Here is a 20905-nt window from a genome sequence, read left to right on the forward strand (position 1 = left end):
ATATGTGTGTGGGTGTCATTTATACTTTGTGAGGGGGCGGTTGGAGTTTAGTGGGCGGGGGATGAGGCCCGGCTGATTCAGTCAGCTCATGAGTAGTATCTGACTCACACAAACACAGGAAGTAGCGCGTGCTGCTTGTTTAGTGAACACAGCTCTGTATTTATGTGATACTTCCACAAGCGGGGAATAATAGGAGCTCTTACACTACCTAATTTCACCTCAGTAGGTCGGTCACTGAGTCACCGCTCCACTCTCCCTTTCAAATACTTTCATATCCACATCCTGAGAGTTTTGGACTGAGATCCAGTGGGTGCATCAGTCATACTGTGACTCAAGCTTGTGTAATTTCTTAGGGTGAACACAGTGCCATATTTGAAACATCCTTTGGCAACAACAACCTTAACATGCCAAAAAGATCTTTTATGTTCATTCTTTTTAAATGAGTTGTTCTATGAGAATTAAAAGCTCAGGTAGAGCTTTGAAATAATCACATCCAGTCGAATCAACCGTCTATACTATTGTCAAGAGTCATGTATTTTGCATTACAAAATATTCAAAGCATACAACACATTTTCTTTTGCATTGTTACCATAATATCTATTCATCCCTGAAGGCAAACTCTTTGCTTGGCGCCTCTACAGGCAGGTTAGAGGTCAGGGTCAGCTACAGTGCAGCGCTCCTCGAGCTGACAAACGTCATGTGATGACATTACTGCTATAAATGTTTAAATATGTGTTATCTAATATGTATGCTTTTAAATCTGGGCCGTACATCACCCCGGTATGGAAACGGTCTGTATTTGTATGCCGCCTTTCTAGTGACTTCGACCACAGGAAGTGCTTTTACATCACATCCTCATTCACACTTCATTCATTCAGGAGGAATCTAAGTTGGAGGAGACTGCTCTGTCACACACATTCACACACTGAAGCTGTGTTTCAGGAGCAAGTTGGGGTTCAGCGTCACTTCGACAGTTTGTTCTCTTCACCAATAGGTGGCAGAAACAGATTAGATTAGCAAAATAACACTAAAGCCAAGACCATGTGACATCCTTGAGAAATACCGCCATCTTGTGGTGATACTTGTACATGAGCAGTATTTGTATGTGGAGTGAGACAGTACTTTTTATTTTCCTCTAAAACATGTCTCACTACTTATTTATGTGTCAGAGGATAAAAAGACGTGAGATGTGCATCTCTGGTGAAGTGTTGTCTAGCTGATGTTCATACCCGCCCACATGTCTCGGGGATAAAACACATGTCAGCTCAGCTTGTCAGAGAAGTCTACTGGCAGCCAAGCACATTAGCAATTATGTCCAGCAGAGGGTAGTGTCACCTTGAGGAAATCCGCTCAGCACCGATTCCTCACCTGAATCTGAGGTACAGCGGGTTTACTGTCACTGTCATCAGAGATAAAGGCAGTGCAGCAAACATTAGTCAGTAACGCAGTCATCTGGAAGTGATCGTGGCATTGTGGTTCCAAGACAATACATCCACTCAAAAAAACATGCTGATTGAAATTTAAGTTACAAGAGTCCACATGATTTAAAGCCTAAAAATGATAACCAGAGCCAGATGAATTATGTAATTACTTAATTTAACTGACCCTCATCAGGTCTACATCCAACTTCAGTGGAGGAAGCAAAGGAGCTCTGTCACTCTGACAGATGAGTGTACGTTCAGAGCGGTTGGGAGAGGTAATAGATGAGAGTCACCTTGGTGATGGTGCATCTGGAGTTTTAGAATTCACGCTACCTCTTTCTGTCTTACCTGATTGATCAAAAGGGAAGGGGCCCGCCTGCCCATTTTGGGCCTGTCACATCCCAGCGTGGCAGCTGCAGTCCCCAGAGAATGTGGCGGGCCTGGGCTGCATCTGTGCTGGTTACTTATAGAGGCGATCTGAGCTCAGTTTTATCACTGTTTTCTTTTTATTTCCACTGGGAATGGAGAGCAAATTCTCCAGGCAGAGCGCTGATGTGATGACCGCAACAGCAAATAAGAGCCAGGTTTTACAGTCGAAGATAAAAGGTTTACAAACTCCTCTACAGAAGGCATGCTAGGCTCAGCTGCAGTGTTGAGTCACTTCTGGGTTGGTCTTATTGATTGCAATGTGACTGGCATTCCCCTGTCAGACAATTTGGAAAGAGGGCCCTCTTGCCTTTCGAACAGAATATGTATGAACAAGTGGTGGTCAGACAGTGACATTTTAACAATATCAAAAAATAACAGAGGAGAGGATTGTGTATAGCTTGTTTTCTACAAAATCTACGCACTATAATTGCATTTAAAGATGTACCCCAGAGATTTATTATTTCACTTGCAACACGTTTGAGGCCTCGCAAGAGAAAAAGAATAATAAAAATCGAAGCAGAAAGGAAATATCCTGACTTAATATCAGATTTTGTGGAGCTTTTCTACAGCTATTTTCACATATGCAGAAATACTCCCCAAGATCTGAATACAGAGTGTGATGTGTAAAATCTTTGGAGGTCCCGTTCAAACCATGTGATGCATTCATCTGGTAAATAATACATCAAATTCTTTGTCCTGTTCTTTTCTTTGAAAAGAGATAAAGGGCAGCTTTCGGATAAGCAGATTGTACTTGGAGCCTGCAATCCAGCTGTTGTGAGTGGGAAGTCCCTACTGGTGTCTGGAGTAATATCAGTTGACAGATCCCCTCTCTGACACCAGGATGCCCGTCTCTGGCCTTGACCACGCCGCAGTGTTTGGTATCCTGTGTAAGCGGGTGTCAGATAGCTGCCTATTGATGAATGATTAGAGTTGCTGAAGATGGACTGTGGCGCTGCCACCCGCGGCGGTCTAGGTTAGACGGATGGGCCCATTTGTAATGCAGAGGGAGCCCCACAGCTGCATTAACTATTAAAGTGTGGTTATCTCAGGGTAATGGCACGCCAGCAGTGAAACAAACTACAGCAAGAGATGAGGTAACCCTAATGTTGATGTATGTGCGCTGCCTCTGTAGATTATTAAGTCTATTCTCCACTCTGACCGATTATCAGTGAAACGTCACATGTAGTTGAGTAGTGAAATAAATGAAACACTGTAATGTGCCATTAAACTATTGTATGGTGAACACATTAAAGTATATGATAGATGGCTGACATCCCAGGTACAGTCATTACACACTATACTCTCCTGTAAGGTGATACTACACCTTTAAACTCTAAGTTGGATTTAAAATGAGTTTGAGTGTTTAAACCTTGATGTTAAGTGCTGCTGGCTATTGCTTTTGGTTTTCTAAATGGTTCAGGACGCTTCACACTAGTCCAGTGTGTAAAGGTCGTCTTTGTCTTAACCACACATACACTTTACTCTACTCTGTGGCACCAAATAATCCTAACCTCAGAAAAACCGGTGCTACAAAGCTTGGCACAGTGGCTTGGCCTGAAATTATATAGTTACCAGCAGTCTGCCTCTCAGCACGGCCAGTAGATGAAACAAAGACCCATGAAGTAGGGAGGGCAGTAAAAGTCTAAAGGGCCTCACCTTTGGCTGGCGCTGGTCTTTTTACTTGCCAACAGGCACTGCGAGGAAGTTCACTTGTTAAACTTTCTACTGATGGTCAATATCTGTGTCTGTTCTCCTGATGTTGCCAGTGCCAGTCTTAAATACAGAGAAAAGAGGGAAAATTGATTCCACTGTACGCTTCGGCCTCTCATTTTGTCACCCTGACGCCCGCCATGTAAATGCGCCCTCAGTGTCGATTGGCCTGAGGGATGGAGGAGTGCAGGGAGCAGGGAGTGAGCCATCCATCCTTGGAGCCTCGGAGGGGGTGGGGGGTGGGGGGTGCAGGGCAGCTTTCCACCTGCCTGCTGAATAAATCATCACTTAGTCCATTCTGCAGCTGCAGTCCAATTAACCAAAGGGGACCCCGTGAATGCAGTTAGGTGTATGATTAATTACACAATACTGACAATACACCAATGTTACCAATATCCCAAAGGGCAAACACCAACCACGGCTTTACTTTGCAGCTAAGGATAACTAGAATAGCTTCCTTTTGAAGTATCATTCCATTTTAATGTTCAGTGTTATTATTGGAAGTTTTTTTTTTTTTTTTTTACCAATTTGCTGACAAACAGGAATTAATACAGTCTATATCCAATGTGTGGACCCCACTCACACACTCACAAACGAGCAGGCACATATTTCAGATGAGCATAAATCATGTGCAACAATTTCAAACTTAGACTTGTTGCAACATCAAATAACAAGCAAATAATAAAATGATCAGCGAAGGAGATTTTCACCTCTTAGATGCCAAGTCCGCCTGGAATAGTAATTAAGGGTGCAATTATTAAACCCATGACAAAGCTCTTAGTCTTACAACTCACCATTTAAATAGTGCCTTTAATTGAACATAAAAAGGCAGAGGAGAAGGTGGAAGGGAAAGGTTAATGGGACTGACACAAAGGGCAGACGGCAGAGGAAGTCTAGCCTTAAGTGTCACATCCTGCTTTCATCACAGCCCATACAAGGAGCCAATTAGGCTTCGTCAGTAATTAAGCCAACTGCAGTGGCTGGGCTCTAGCCTTAGCTTTCTGTGGGATTACAGCCCTCTCCAAGACAACTGCTGGTAATGACCTCCATCCTTCTATCAATGGTATTCTCACACGCTGACGTTTGACTGCTGCCACATCCAATAGAAAGGTCACAGAGGATGTAACAAATTAGAATAGAGGAAAGATGAGACAGGAAAGTAATTGGAGGAGGGTTTAGTCAGTGGGAGAAAGACTCGCCAGCCATTGTTTGTCCCCATTCAAGATAACCAACTTTCCCTCTCTATTACCCAGCATGCATTTGACTACAGCATAAGAAAGAGTGCAAACTTGCATGTGGCATTTCAGCCAACTTCAGTTTAAAGGTTACATGCCGTTTCAGAGTTTCAAAGCTTGTGCAAGATCTCTGCTTAAGGGATTTAATAGAGGAATGCAGTATTTGTATGTCTCTTCTAAACAGTTTGGAATAAGCTGGACTAATTTTCATTGGAGCAACAGGACAAACATAACCAAAGTCTGTTTTACTTCACAGCAGAACATGTAGCAACAAACAACCAGACCATTAACACTGAAGGTGATTGGTTGTATTGGTTTTATGTAGCACATTCGTTTTGGTTGACTCTTACTGCTCTCATCAGCTTTGTTTTCAGCCACAGCAGGGAGCTGTTCTCCACAAAACATCTCTGATAATTGTACTCTATGCGTGCAGCACCAAACGGTAGGTAGACAAAGTAAGCAACACGGCTGGTGAACAAAGTGGAGCATTTGGCGGCTAAAGAGCCAGATATTTCCACCTGGACCAAAACAGAGCTAAAAGGTGAGTGAATATTGCTCTGCTGGGTTTGTGGTGTGAACAGACACACATCGTGTCTGCTGGATGATTAAACAAGAAACTGCTTGTTAACACATTTGACATCGTAACTTTCTGAGGTGACAAAATGTCAGTGCTGTGTTCACAGCAGTTTCCTCCTGTTTTCGATCTTTATGTCGTATTATTCCCATCCATTCAATTAGTTAAAGCTATATTCATATTCATATTCAATGAACACCCACAAGAAGAATCAAATAATCCAAATAATGCATAATAACTTGATGTTACACAGTTAAAGCTGCATTACAGCACGTTTATGCTGAACACAAAGTGGTGAAGATAGAAATTTAGAGATAATTCGAGTTTGAAAACGCACGCTAGCTTAAAATGAAACACATAATATATTAAGCAGTCTAAACATCAAGATATCAAGGCATATGGTGAGAGAAGCTGCATTTTAGCAGAAAATAGCAATAATCATTATATTGATATTATTCACTTGTTATAAAATTAATATAAAAATTAGAAGATATAAATTAAGAAAATATTCATGAATAATAGTCAAATCTTAGAATAATTCACTAACTCTTTGTAACATTGTCCTCCACATGACAACATGGTTCTGAAGAAAGCAACATTTTTCTTGTTTTACATGTTTGTTCAATGGTCACTTGGGATTTAAATAGATACTGAAATATCAGACAGACACAATGAAAACTGACTCGCTGAAACTCACCAGCAGATGCCCAGATGAAGTGCCCGCCAGCCGTAGCGGAAGTTTTAGGGTTTCCATCTCTTCATACATTATTCATTTGTGCCATCTTGCAACTTTTAAGGATACACACATGGATGCTTACCCCCAATACATTCAGGTGATAGCCAGTTTAAAGCTCTCTTCAAATCCTTTGGGGGACCAGCATATGCCAAAGATCAGAGTTTTATTTTTTTTTCCTGTTGCTGTCGGCTGTTAACTATCTAGATGAATAAATACTTTCATGAGTAAATATCTCGCAGGTTTCTGTCTCATACAGTTTGCAGGTTTATCTGGTGCATACCGCACGCATTTTAGATGGTTTTAATCCTCATAGAAGCAGCTGTGGCAAGAACACAAACTGAGCTATCCTCAACACTGCTCCTGTAAAGGCAGTTTGGTTTTGATGGACTGGTGGGAAATATCACAAGCAAAAGCAATTAAGATAAGCTGGAATGCTCTATGTACTTTCTGCTTGTTCAGGCCAAGCCATTACTCTGTTTAAAAATGCTCTTTGTGACCATGAGGGTACATCTTTGCACAATTATAGGATGCCCCTGCGCATATTTGCATTCTGACAGTAGCTAAATCTTTGTATATTTTGCTAATAGGCGTTTTTTCCCCTGTAGCTGGCCATTGATAATCCTATTGAATAAACATCATTTTCATGTGTAAATATTTTCGTGGGTTCATCTTAGGCTGTCTTCTCTCCCACACGATACGGGTTCATCTGCTATAAAATGCATTGTAGTTGTGTTCTGACTGCAGCTTCTTCTGAGGATTAAAACCAAACATGACTTATCCTGCATGCTGTATGATTGTAAAGGCGGCTTGGTGGCTTTTTCCAGATAGGGTGCCTCAATGTATAACAATAACTCTTGGCTGCAGCTGCAAACATTTCTCTGAATTGGATTACATTCACACAATGTATGGTAGGCAACATTCTCATCCTAGATAAACTGTGGCACTGGATAAAGGAGAGGAAGGACAAAAACACATCTCTGAGGGCAAAAGTGATATTCCTTTCTGAAATAAAATGGAAAGTTCACAAGCTCACAGTTTTTAAGAACAGTTGAATATTATATAACAATATGATATTTATTAGAAGAATAGTTGAATAGTTTGGGAAATGGTTTTGGCTTTTGCTTTCTTGCCACTGTCACATCATCCGTTAAATGTGAGGCTACAGTCAGGGGACGGTTCATTTATTTTAGCAAAAGTGTTTTTGTATGGATTACACAAACGAGATATAGCGTGTTAATCTGTGAGCTTTAGAGGGGCTGGTGGGTGGATTTTGTTACCTTGTTACCTTGTTTCCCCCTGTTTCCAGTCTTTATGCTAAATTAACCAGCTTATGGCTCCATAATTGTATATCTTTCAAATTTTAATTTCATCTTTATTTAATCAGGTAGTTGCATTGAGATTCATATCTTTTTCCCTTTCATTAAAGAAAAAAAAAACAAGTAGCAAAACAGAAACAGCACAGCTACAAGAATTAAAGAAAGAGTTACATGAATCGCAGACAACATCGGGTAATAAGGCTGTAGGGTATATAAGGGGGGTATGAGGGCAGATTGCAGCTCATTCCATTTAAAAGTTGCATGGTACCTGAAACCAAACCTGCTCTGCCAATATTAGTGCATACACGAAGGGTGTCTGAGCTTAAGTGGTTGCTGGATGGTGTGCTGTAGTTATCGAGATGGTTTGGAGTTTTTCTTAATGAGTTGCATGAGACAGCTGTTTCTTCTTAACTGTAGGGAAGTCCATCCAACCCTGTGGCCCAGAGGGCAATGATGGGTACAGAATCTGTTTGTGATAAGGTGTAAATAACTATGATACACAGGGTTTAACTGCTGAAGAGCTGATGGAGCAGCGTGACAACACAAAATATCTCCACAGTCTGGGACACACATTATCAGACAGATATGAGAGTGGTATCAATCTCCTCATCTAACCCTCAGCAATAAAGCGTATTTCCCAAAATGCAGTGTTTTTCTTTAAGCAGAAAACATGGAAGATAAACTCAAATGACCTTAGAGTCACTGGTTAAAAACATTAAACAAAATGTTTTTCTTTCAAGCGCTGTGACTGTATTTGCTTATTTGGCTGCCAGGCTGCTCCTCAGTGTTTTACCAGGATCCCTGCTGAGCCTTGGATGGTGCACAGGCCAGACCTGAATATTAGAAGTTTACAATTTCAGCCAAGGTTTATCATTATTTATTCTCTGGAGGCCAAGCCGCTGCATTAATTAATTTAAATACCTTAGAACAGTTGGAAGCAGCCTTTGCATAAGTGAAGGGGGTGGATGTGTGAGAAAGAAGCGAAGCACATTTTAAGCTTAGAACTCCTGAACTCCTAAATTACCTAAATGCATAATTTTAAGTGAAACAGCTCTAATGTGTTAAAGCCCATTACCCTTTGCACTTTAGCCTCATAGCTATTATGTCAGCTAAAGAGACTAACCCTTTTAGTTTGATGACTGATGCTCAGATATCATGTCTAATCACTTGTGTGAGGTCTGCATTATATCAGAAGTATTTTTCATCGACTGTAATAGCAGTTGGTGTGAGTTGGGTGGTCTGTTGCTCGTAGCAACACGGCAAATATTGAGAGGCATCTTTTATTCACTCCCCAAAGGTTCTGTTGGAGCATTATGCGTAGGTACTTATTTTATTTGAGCTGCCTTGTGCTTGTGATTTGTTAGTTTGCTTGCAATCAGTTTACTGCCAACCAGGCTAGCCATTACACTGGCTGTCTAAGGCTAATTTGGTGCTGATACAGTTTTTCTGATTTGTATTCCTCAGCAGTGAACTCGTGAATTGTGTTTTATCCACTATTATTTTCAGTTTCAAAAATGCTTCCCATTAAGGCCAACCTCTTCCTTTGATTTTAGTTTGGAAGTGAGTTTAGCTTGCTTGCATGAGCATTTGTAGTGAGAGCAGAAGAATAACAGCCTGACAGATGTTTATATGAATAAGAAAAATATAGATGAAGAAATTAATAATGTTGCCATTATGCCATTATGTATGTTTTCCATGATGAAATTATGCAAAATGATTTAAATGTGTTGTTTCAAGAATTATAGTCATTGTCCATAACCTGCACCTGATATAACAGTACTCAGTAAATATTAAAATGATATCTTGTAGTCAATACATCGGAAAGTTTTCTGTGGCTATATTATTTACATTATCTATGAACTGTTGTCATTGAAATGTTACAAAACTGTGATAAACATTCATTAATAAGTCCCAGATCATGACGTATTTGTTGGGTTTGTTTGACTATCAGTTCTAAACTCAAAGATAATCAATTTCTAATGACAAAAAAGCACATTTCAGATGTTGGAACAAGCAAAACGTTTAGCATTTGTGCTTGAAACATTAGCCAAAAGATTAATTGATTGTCAAAGTAGTTGGGGATAAATTCAATCAATCTTTATTTATATAGCACCAATTCATAACAGTGTTATCTCAAGGCGCTTTCCATAAAGAGCATGTCTAGACCAAACTCTTTAATTAAGAGAGACCCAACGATTCAGGAATTCAAAATTAAGGATTTAAGAATTCCCACATGAGCAAGCATCAGATATTATATTAGGCAACAGTGGCAGGAAGAACTCCCCTTTGTCTGTCAGATTACTGAATTAATTGATATTTATTAATTGCTCAGACTACTGAGGTAGTTTGACACAGTTCAAAGTGAAAACCGATCAAGTAAACCAGGCGAACTGAAACACCTCTCACATGAATACAGCATACCCTAAAGTAAACATACCCAACACACACTTACAAAAAAAACAGTGCAGAATTTTACAGTATCTCTGTAAATATCTTTTAGAAAACAATGCCATCAATCACCTCAGTTCAAAATATACTGTGTTAGAGTTTTAGTGCCATCACTAGCATGGCCACTCGTTCAAAATGAAACATGCCTCGCTGGCAAAAAGTCTGCCAACAAGTGGAACTGTAGATTTAGCAACCGTAAATTGTGTGCATTTATCTTTCACTGTGCATTTAAAGGCTTTAACACACTTAACACAGTCCGTCGTAGGAGTTAGTCCTATTTATCTCACTTGTTATGTCTTTCCTACATGTGTTTTCTTTTGTGCATCTTGCGCTCTGTGCTGGTCGTATTTTATTTAGCTGCATTGCTCTTTTAAACAATGCAGTGTGTGATTGATTGGTAGGCTCAATTCCTGTAAAGTCCTTTGAGACGTACTGTATTTGTGATGAATGGCAACGGAAAGAAACATTTTTTATTGCAAGCTGGGTGAGAGAAGTGAATTACAAATTAAATGCCATATGCTTTGATGTATAAACCATATATGAAGCAGCGCTGAATCCCATACACAGCCAGCACTGATGGTGACATGACATTTGAAATAATACTGTTACTAATGCTAAATATTTAAAGAAAAAGCAAAAAACGGTACAGCAATGTGAAATGTATATTAAATAATCATGCCAGTTTACAGCAATAGTCGATTAAGGCTTTAGTTAAGAACTCCAAAAAGGAGGACACCACGTAGCACAATTTAAAGCAACTGCTGCGGGGTTGCAGTGGACTGAGTGAAAACAGCAATCTACAGGTTCACTGCATGACACAATCTTTTTTTCTCACTGATGTATCCTTCATCATTTCATGACACTGTCAGAATTTAAATGCGGCCTTTCTTTGGTCACTGAAGCTCTAAATCAGCCATCTGTGGACCAACGCTTTTTGATTGATGTGGGACCTGGAAAAATAAATTTTTTAAATACCTGTGCAATTCTCTTAATTTAATGTTTGTTTAACAGTATACAGTACCAGTCAAAAGTTTGGACACACCTTCTCATTCAATGGTTTTTCTTTATTTTTTATAATTTTCTACCCTGTAGATTAATATTGAAGACATAATAAAACTACAAACAAACACATATGGAATTATGTACAGCTGTGCACACTCTTGGTATTCTCTCAATCAGACTCATGAGGAAGTTCCACTCACATGTGTGCCTTGTCAAAAGTTAATTTCTTTCCTTCTTGATGGGTTGAGTCCATCAGTTGCATTGTGCGAGAGGAGGGGTTGGTACACAGTTCAATACAGTGAATAGTCCTGTTTGACTGCTGTTCTAATCCACATCATGGCAAGAACCACTCAGCTAAGTAAAGAGGAACAACAGCCCATCATTAGTTTAAGACATGAAGGTCAGTCAGTCCAGAAAACTTTGAAGGTATCCACAAGTGCAGTCATGAAAACCATCAAATGATGAAACTGGCTCTCATGAGGAGGAGGCCCCAGGAAAGGAAAACTAAAAGTTACTTCTGCTGCAGAGGATAAGTTCATCAGAGTTATCAGCCTCAGAAACCACCAATTAACAGCACCTCAGATTAGAGCCAGAGTTCAAGGAGCAAACACATCTCAACATCAACATCAGAGGAGACTTCATGAATCAGGCCTTCATGGTTGAATTGCTGCAAAGAAGCCACTACTGAGATGGTTTGGGATGAGTTGGACCGACTGAGAGAACGCTGAGTGAGCAAAGCTGTCATCAAAACAAAAGGTGGATACTTTGAAGAATCTAAAATATAAAACATTCTGTTTTTTTAAACACTTTTTTGTTTACTACATAATTCCATATGAGTTCCTTCGTATTCCTTGATGTCTTCAATATTAATCTGCGATGTAGAAAATAATAAAAATTAAGAAAAATCATTGAATGAGAAGCTGCGTCCAAACTTTTCACTGGTGCTGTATGTCCATATTTGATTCTTTGTCTCAGAGCCACACATTTATTGCTCTCGCCAGTAGGTGGCAGAATAACGTGTGTGTGGTACATTACTCTGAGACATATAGAGCAATACAAGTTGCAGTTGATAGTCTCGGCAGTGTGTGTGTGTGTGTGTGTGTGTGTGCCTGGTGCTGCTGTACTGATCGCTTGTAAGTTTTGCTGAGTCTTGCTGGTAAAATATTAACAGTGAACGTTTTTCTACACAGCTAATGCCGTCGCAGTCTGAATGGTGTCACACTCATGAAGATTTCACCGCATTCATCTCACAATTGTCAGCTTTCATCTGGTACAGCTTAAAATGGCTCAGTGTACAGTTATTGCCTTTAGTGTTATTTACTGCCAGTTCCAAAGATGGGTCAAACATCTTTAATGTGACGCTTGATGGAAATCACTTGTGATGATGATGGTGAGACAATGCATTATTTGTAGAGGCTGAATGGCTGTTGCAGGTTGCAGCTTGTTACTCTGCTGGATTTTGTCGATATGTATGCACAAAAGGGGGATGGATGATAAAAGAAAATGCCAATCCGTCTCACTGAAACAATAAACATTCAGCACCGGGGTAGAATGAAGTACACAAACTGGCAAACACACACGTCAGCACTGATAAAATCCCATATCTATGATACCGGAGAGGTTACTGTACTGTCAAGCTATGCTTAATGCTGCGAAGGCCACCTGCAGTTACATTTACATCTGTGGAGAGCTGCAGCGTTGCCAGGCAGGACAGTGGGCCAGACAGATCCATGGCCCAATGCCCAGAACTGTGCTGCTCAGTCCCGGGGCTCAAACCGCCGTCCCAACCTGGCTGCTAATGTAACCTGTACCACCACCTGCCAAAGTACGGCCCACTGTGAGATAGCTAGATAGCTAGATAGATAGATAGATAGATAGATAGATAGATAGATAGATAGATAGATAGATAGATAGATAGATAGATAGGAAGTGATTTTCAGTCTTCACCTTTCCATGCAAGGACAGAGTGTGTGAACGCACCTCTAAAGATATAACAGCGAGGAGATGTATATATATCTGTATATGGATGTAGGATGTGTCAAAGAGAGATGCGAAACATTTCTCATGTACTTCAGCAACATAATAAAAATGCTGATAAAAAAAAATAAAAATGGGACAACTAGATCATAATCCGTCTACAATGGTGTGTTTTGACTCACAGTGGCGTGATGAAAGCCCAAACTCACAACTTAACATTAAAATAGAATGAGTGGCTTCTTTTGATTTATTCATCACAAATAACACGTTGTGAGACCTGTTCCAGGTTTTCATGTGTTTGTAAATACCTAAATCTTTGAATATGATTTATGACAACGCTTTTCATATTTTCTGAAAAACACAATATTGCTGAAAATCCTCCGTCGAGGACATTTTCGTTGTGGTATGCTGAGTTGCAGCTCTCGCGCTGCGCTTTCATTAGGAGCCCTGTTAGCCTGATCCCCTCAGCCTGCACTGCATCACCACCCTAACAGGAGATACATGGCCATAAATATGAGCAGGCATACTGAATACCTACAAATACCAGCATCTCATCTGCTCTGTTAGAGTTTCTAGCCACTGTGAGCAACATTACACCGCACCCAGTAATTACCTGCTTTATTCCAAAGACATAGCAGAGCACATTTCACTTTGATTTATTTGTTATTTGGCGTTGAAACAAGGGCGTGACTCTGCATTTACGGAGACTGAATCACTCTCTGGATCCCGAGTTTATCACTGCGGTACTAGAGGAGAGCTAATCAAATCCTGCTGCCCACCCAATTTGGATGGATGACGCTTAGGAGAGAACAGAATAATTCATGGAGCCCTGAGCACATGTGACTGACCACAGTGGAAAAAGGTAGACTTTTATTACAACCCAGATTATTTATCAATCCTGCCTTGGCCATCATCGGTTCAATAATTAAGACTGTGAACCATTAAGGTCACATTTTGTGTTTTGAAATTCATATAACTTTGTTCTAATAAACACTATTATGCCCCCCAGTCTCATATTCTGATTGCGTTATTCATTATTTTTCATAGTGAGAATGCTCTAGGGAAAAAAATGCATTTAGCCTATAATTGTTCCAGTCAAGAGGTGAGAAAAAACATACACTGAAACTCAGATACAACAGCTTACATAATTAAGAATACATGCGTTTGTTCTTTCAGTGTTTTGAAGCTGAGAGGTGAGTTTGTGGTTTTATCTCTGTGAGTTTAAATCAGTGCTGTAATGTGGCTGAACAATAGGGAAAATAAATAATAATACCTCAGGATGGCACAGTACTGCATTACTGTGTTACCTTGTGAGCAACACAGGGCAAGCCGATTCAGTGACTAAGGAAAATAACTGCTGACAAGCTTTACATATTTGACAGGTTCTCATGAATTTTGCACTAACAAGCAAAGAAATAAACATGAGGCTATCCAAAGTTGTTTATCACGGTGTTTTTTCCACCGTGGCCACAAGGATGCCAGTACACACAGTACCATTGTAACTAGATGTTCCACATGACGGGATGCTTCTGCCTTAATGACTTGTTGGGATGGACTACACATGTAGACTTTTCTTTTATCTAAGTACCTTCTCAACATAGTTTACAGGGTGTGTCTTTGCATAATTTATTAAACACTGCTGGGAGAGGAGGCAAAAAAAAAAAAAAAAAATCAAAAACAATAACGACAACTAAATTCTTCTGAGAATCAAACTTCATTACCTCATACATTAGGCACAAAGGCCTAATCAGTCCAAATATATATATGGATTGTTATATACGTAGAACATGCACTGCTGAAAAAGAATAAAGACAGTAAAGACAGTCGCTGGCGGCCACCTGCAGTTGCTTGATCTCTGACTCGTGCTGATTGTTACAAATTGCTAAACCTTGCCACCACACAGATTTTTTTGCTTTTTGCAAAATGCATCCATGTGTGTGCAAAAAAAAATGAAAAGATAAACACAACCCATCCAAATAATGTTGGCAGCACTTTCTAATGAGACAAACCTGTAATTAGTGGCTGTATATACAATATATTATATATATATATATATATATAATACCTTATTGCTATTATTGCTTATAACTGCATAAACAGAAACACAGATCTGCTATTGCCTAATATCTATTAAAAGAGGACAGTGATGCAACCAAGTCTTTGTTCAAACAGAATTTCACCTTTGTAACTTGAAAGTGTCATTAAAACATCTGTTGCCATAAATATTTCACCTTCACAGTTGGCCTACTGTTCTCTCTACATTTTTACTATCAACAGCTTGTTGTCAAACTCTGCATCGGTCATGAAATAAAATGAATGGAAACACTATAAGCCATCATGTCTGTTGCGAATGTTAGCAACCTCATAAAGAGTTATTGCTCTTATTTCAACAAACCATCAATTATGCGGTTACAAATGTTAGTAAAGCCATAAATAAAAGTTCTCACTTTCAGTCATCTCCCATTATAAATGCTTTTAAATACTGGGTTGTTGTACAATAATCCAACAGTCTATTGGAGGGAAAAGACAAAAACAAGGGGCAAACTGGAGACAGACTTTTTTTTTTTTTATCAATCTGACAACAATACAAAGTTGTTCTTACTAAACGCTTATGTCTAAATGATACACAGTAAATATCACACAGTTAATAAAGTGGAAGATTTTTACACATGTTGATGTGTAAAAAATGTAGGAACAAATCCACAAAACGCTCACAGGGTTTGGGACCCTCATTAAAGTGCAGCTCTGGATGCAAGCAGCTGGCTCTGTTCATTCATTACTGGAGCGGTGCGGTGAAAGTGATTAGACTGATGAATCAATAACTGCAATCAGCACGGTAATGATAAACATATAAAGAAAAGCGATCCCGATGAACAAGTCGAAATTACCCGAGGGATGATCTGAAGTAATCATTGAACGGAGAACAGTACATAAACGTCGAGAGTAAGACGTGTACTGTGTGTGTGTGTGTGTGTGTGTGTGTGTGTGTGTGTGTGTGTGTGTGTGTTTCTGCTGCAGGACTTTAAAGACACGGGGCCGAGGAGCGGCGGCAGTGGACCTGAAGATGCGCTAGTCGGCGCCTTAAGAATGAAATTCAACACTTTGTTCGGCGGATGTGGAGCATCCTGCACTCAGAGGACCTGAGGAGGAGTCTTCCCTGCACACTTTGTTTAACTTGGTGAATCCTCAAACCTTCACTTACAGCATCCATACAGGACCAGAACAGCCACACACACACTCACACACACACACACACTCACACACACACACACACAGATGGTTTCTGCTCTTTCACACCTCTGAGCTCCTTCAGCCTGGATGTGACAAATGACAAAACTCTTGAAACGGCTTTCACCACCACATGGAGGCTGCTTTTCAAGCTGGAAACCTCCATCTATTTTCTGCCTAATTCCAATTAAAGACTCGTTGCCTCGACCTCGGGGTTAACTTATCGATCTGTTCATAAAACGCAGCTGATTCCGATGTAATTTTTTTCCAAGCATCTGTTTTACGCAGACAGTTCCTGGCCTCCCACCCCCACCCTCCAACCCTGTTTTTTTTTGGGTCGTTGTTGCTGTGGAATGCGTTACCAGCAGTGTCAGTGCTAGGCAAAGCTCGCCTTTGGTGAGGATCTAATTTACAGCACTTCAAAAAAAAAAAAAAAGGGGGGGGGAGAAAAAAAAAAGGAAGGAGAGATCATTTCCAATCTTGCGCGGTGGGAGGGCAGATTTGTGCAGTCAGTCAGAAAGAGAAGAAGCGAGAGAGGAGGAAGAAGAAGGAGAAGAGGAAGAAAAGTAGGAAATCTCTGCAACCCCTGGAGTCTCATTCAGCACCACTCGCTACTGGACAGCGTCTGAGCAGCGGAGTTGAACGACAAACAGGAGATTTTTGTCCCCCCCACCCCTCCACCACCCCTCTCGGCTCTCCAACCTCGACTCTGGGAGTAACACCGCATCTGCACGGGGCACTTTATCCCCCCCGCAACTAACACCACTCGCTAATTCATACTGGCATTTTGACTTCCCACGCCTGTCTTCTTCTTTTATTTTCTTTTTTTCTTCTCCCCCAAATTTGCTCCGTGTGGCGGGTTTGGGAGGCAGCGTTCAAACAGGAGGCGGAGTGCTGACAGGAGCGGGCGCTGCCAAACAAAGACGCAGGAAGAAAAAAGGGGGAAAAAACAAACAAAACTGGACGGCATCAGAAGTTCATTTTCTCCACTTTGGGCTCACTTGTATGAGGAGGACTTTCAGGTAAGAGTGTTTCCTCTCTTTTCCACTGTCTGGGGGTTTTTGGAGAGCTGTGACAGACCAGAGTTACGCAGCTGTGTTGGGGCTTCTGCCTGTGAGAGTATGCTGCACAGACATGACTGTGTGCCGGGCTACTTGGAAGCGTGTTGGTGTGCTTTTGAGGCCATGCACGAATAATTCGGGTTATCCTTGTCCTCTGGTGGCATTTTTTTTTTTTTTTTGATTGAGCTCAGTCCGACACACTGACTTCACAAACCCTCTCCTGGTGAATATGGGTGCGTTTTGAAGGTGCAGCCCCGCTAAGGAGGGCAGTGGTCCCTCTGCTCACAGGCTCAACAGATGAATCACCTTTGCTGGAGGGATTTTGGAGCAGGCTGACGTTTCTCGTGGAGCTGATTTTGGGGGAGGAGGAGGAGGAGGAGGGTAAGGGGTGGGTGGTTGGGTGGGTGATGGGGGGGATTGACTTCACAATACAAAGAACCCGTTCATCAGCTGTGTCTATAGGAGCCCCCCTCTGCGAGCCCCTCTCCTCCTTTCCGCTCCACTTGGCTTGCTGTTGTTCCTCATGCGCAAATCCTAGGAGTCCTTAAGTCTAATCAATGCGCAGATGAAGACAGACGGTCATTTTAAAACTAATGTAATCCAATAAAGGCGGTGGATGGAAGCGATGCAGGTGCCAATCTCAAGGCGCACTGAAATCTGTGCGCTTTTACCGGGTTGCCTGTGTGAACGGTTACAATCCATCTTTGCATTTAATTATTCTCGAGGGAGACATGACGCCCGGGTGGATCTTATGGTTTGGTGACGCCTCACTTGATTATGCATCACTGTCAGAGAATGCTTTCACTGCTGCTCATATCTCTGCTGCTTGTGGGCTGCTGAATAAATGATGTTTGTTTTAATATGTTGAAACATTCAAAGTAAACGTTTATTTCTTGAAGAGTGTTTTCGATGGATGCGATGGGACTACGCAGTTTTCCTCTGGATTTACCAAGAAAGAAAGAAAGAAAGAAAGAAAGGAAGAATCTGCTTGCACAACAGGAGTGATATGAAGCATTATATTTTAAGATTTGCGGATTTGCTCCATTTCCACTTTTCATTTCATTTTCAGAGTAATTTGTTTTTATAGCAGTCTGGTTTATTCTGGACGTCACTACTTCAAAAACCTCATCAGATAGCAGCTAGTGAAATGAATTAATTGAGGTGAAACTTCATTCAATGCCATGACTTTTACCCTCTTGTTATCTGTAAAGACTAATCAGATTCTCCCTGAACACCTTTTGAAAACAGCTGAAAACAGCAGCCACGTTTCACACTATGAAAATTTAATTTGCACCATTTTATTTCGCTCATTGGAAAAACAGGCAAATAATCTTTTGAAGCCTTAAGTCGAGTGCTTTGAAAAACCCATCAGAAGCATTTGCTGTAACAACACTTTTCTCTTCCTTTGCTCGTTCCTGCATTCATTCCCACAGTTAAGAGACCTGATTCACATAATCTTTGCAGCACCAGTTCTCCACCCAGTCGGTAACCCTTTGAGCAACATCCCACCGTCTGAAGTGTAAATCTCCATTAGCAGTCACAGTACGTGTGCATTAAACCTTCACTGTAGCTCATTATGTGCCAATGCAAGATTGTGGATTTCTTATTGTATTAGCATTAATGAAAACTTGGTTGTGCAGCTTGTCGTCCATCATGGTGTTTTAAGTACTCTCTGTTGTAACGTTGCATTTGCGTAAGAAATAGAACAATCTCTGGATTTCCTGAGACACAATGTGAATTTGCAGAGACAAGCTTTTTTTTTTTTTTTTTGCGCTGAACAGACCTCAGACCCCCCCCAGAGGTGGGATTTTTAGGCTGCCCTGGAGGACGTGCTTCCCCAGAGGCCCAGTTAGGGGAAAGAAACAATTACCGCAAAATGTATTGTTGACAGCCCTCAAAAAATGCTTGCATCATAAAAAAAAGTCCCCTGAAAATGTCTACAGCTTGAAGGGGATGCCTTTAAGAGTATACTGTAAGTTTCTAATGAAACAAGGCATTATTCAGTGTTTCTCCTCATTAACAACTTTCTCCCAGAAACAAAAAAAAAAGTCTCATTAAGATGCAAAGCTTGGAGGAGTTCCACTAACAGAGTAGGAGACTGTCAGCACAAAGCCTGCTACCTTTAACCTTTACATCCAAATGAGTTTCCTTGTACTGTAATCTGTTCCAGAGCTGATAATGTTCCCCTTTTACCCAGAAAATCATCCAGGATGTGTTTACTGTCACTTCCTCCATCTTTTTTAATTCATTTTCCATGCTGCTGTGAGTTAGTGTGACATTATAGGAACAGGGTGGGATAAATTATTCTCCTCTGTCGGCGTCTCTTCCTTGTGCTCTCAGGCCGAGCTGAGAGCCAGAGCGCACGTCAGCGCTGAAATTCACAGGCGTCTAGCGGTGGGGAGGGATGGACAGACAGGCGGACAGCTGTTTTCTCTCTGTGCTGGTGGTGTTTTAGACGTCCATTCCTCTGTTGTTCCTTATCGCTGCTTTTTGATCATGGGGTGTCCATATTCTGGATCACCTCCACTGCTTTCTCCTCCTGGCTGTCCATCTGTTCGTCGGGGGGCCGTCTGTGTGGCCTTGCTGTGCTGACCACAGTCTGATGCTCTCCAAAACAACTGCAGATCCATTCCTCACACTCTCAACTCAATCCTATTTTCCAAACTGCTGATTCTTTTCCTTGGTGATCCTCTAACAAGCTTTTCGATTTTATAAGGCTTAGTCATCTCTGCCATATGTGTCTTTTGGTAAAATAGTTTTATTTCAGGCTCTGGACTCTGAAAGTTCTTAAGTTTTATTTATTTTTTTAAAATCCAGATGCTCTTGTGCAAAACCACCATGCCGTAAGTAAACTCTCTTACCACAGAGTCAGTGCATGAGAGCTGCAACACGCCTACAGGTTGAACATCTTCATTAGAGGCCTGTTGACACTAATCAGAGATGACATCCACTAGCACTCTGGTTAATTTATAAGACTTATAATACAAACAATGAAGCAAATAATCTCTCCATCTCTGCAAGAGAGTTCCTCATAACGGAGGCACATTTGACAAGGTGTCAAATTAATCTTTCTTAGTAAAGGTTATAATGCTGCATGCTGTCGTCAGCAAAAACTGATTCAACTTGCATTTAAAATAATTTGTCATTCTTGACAGGCAGAATCCATTCAAATGAGTCAGGAGCTTTATGGATCCATATCACTAACACATGGGTTATAACTCAGACAGTGTAATGTTTTGGTGAAAACTACAGAGACATTTAAGTGAGACGTAGAACCATCGATAAATATTTAGCAAATAAGCACCTTTATCTCTTTGACACATGGCTGTAATGTTGGTAATGGTTGATTCAGTTCACATTTCCCTTTACATTAATGTCTTCATCTTAATTTCCTGGTTCAGCGGGTCAGTTCTGAACAGTCATGAGTGGTTTCATCACATATGAGGAAAGTTTCCAAATATAGTACAGTGCTCTCCCTTGGGCGTTGGTTTTGTTGTGTAATTGACAAATTTGGTTGAAATGTAAGTTTTTAGGAGACTTGATTTATTTTTTCACCATGAAAAAAATCCAAACAGCTTTTTCCAAATAAAAGCAGTACAGGATATTTGTATGTATTTCAGCCACTACAAAACCAGCTGGGTCTGGTTAACAGGATTTATTATGGGACAGGGTAATTAGCAGTGATAGTGTGTATTAACAGCACTGCTAAAGCTGCAGTTTCGGGTGGACATTAACATTGAACAGGTTGTTGGCATCACAAAATTAATT

This window comes from Pempheris klunzingeri, chromosome 11 (genome assembly GCF_042242105.1).
Source record: "Pempheris klunzingeri isolate RE-2024b chromosome 11, fPemKlu1.hap1, whole genome shotgun sequence".
NCBI classification, from domain to species: Eukaryota; Metazoa; Chordata; class Actinopteri; order Acropomatiformes; family Pempheridae; genus Pempheris; species Pempheris klunzingeri.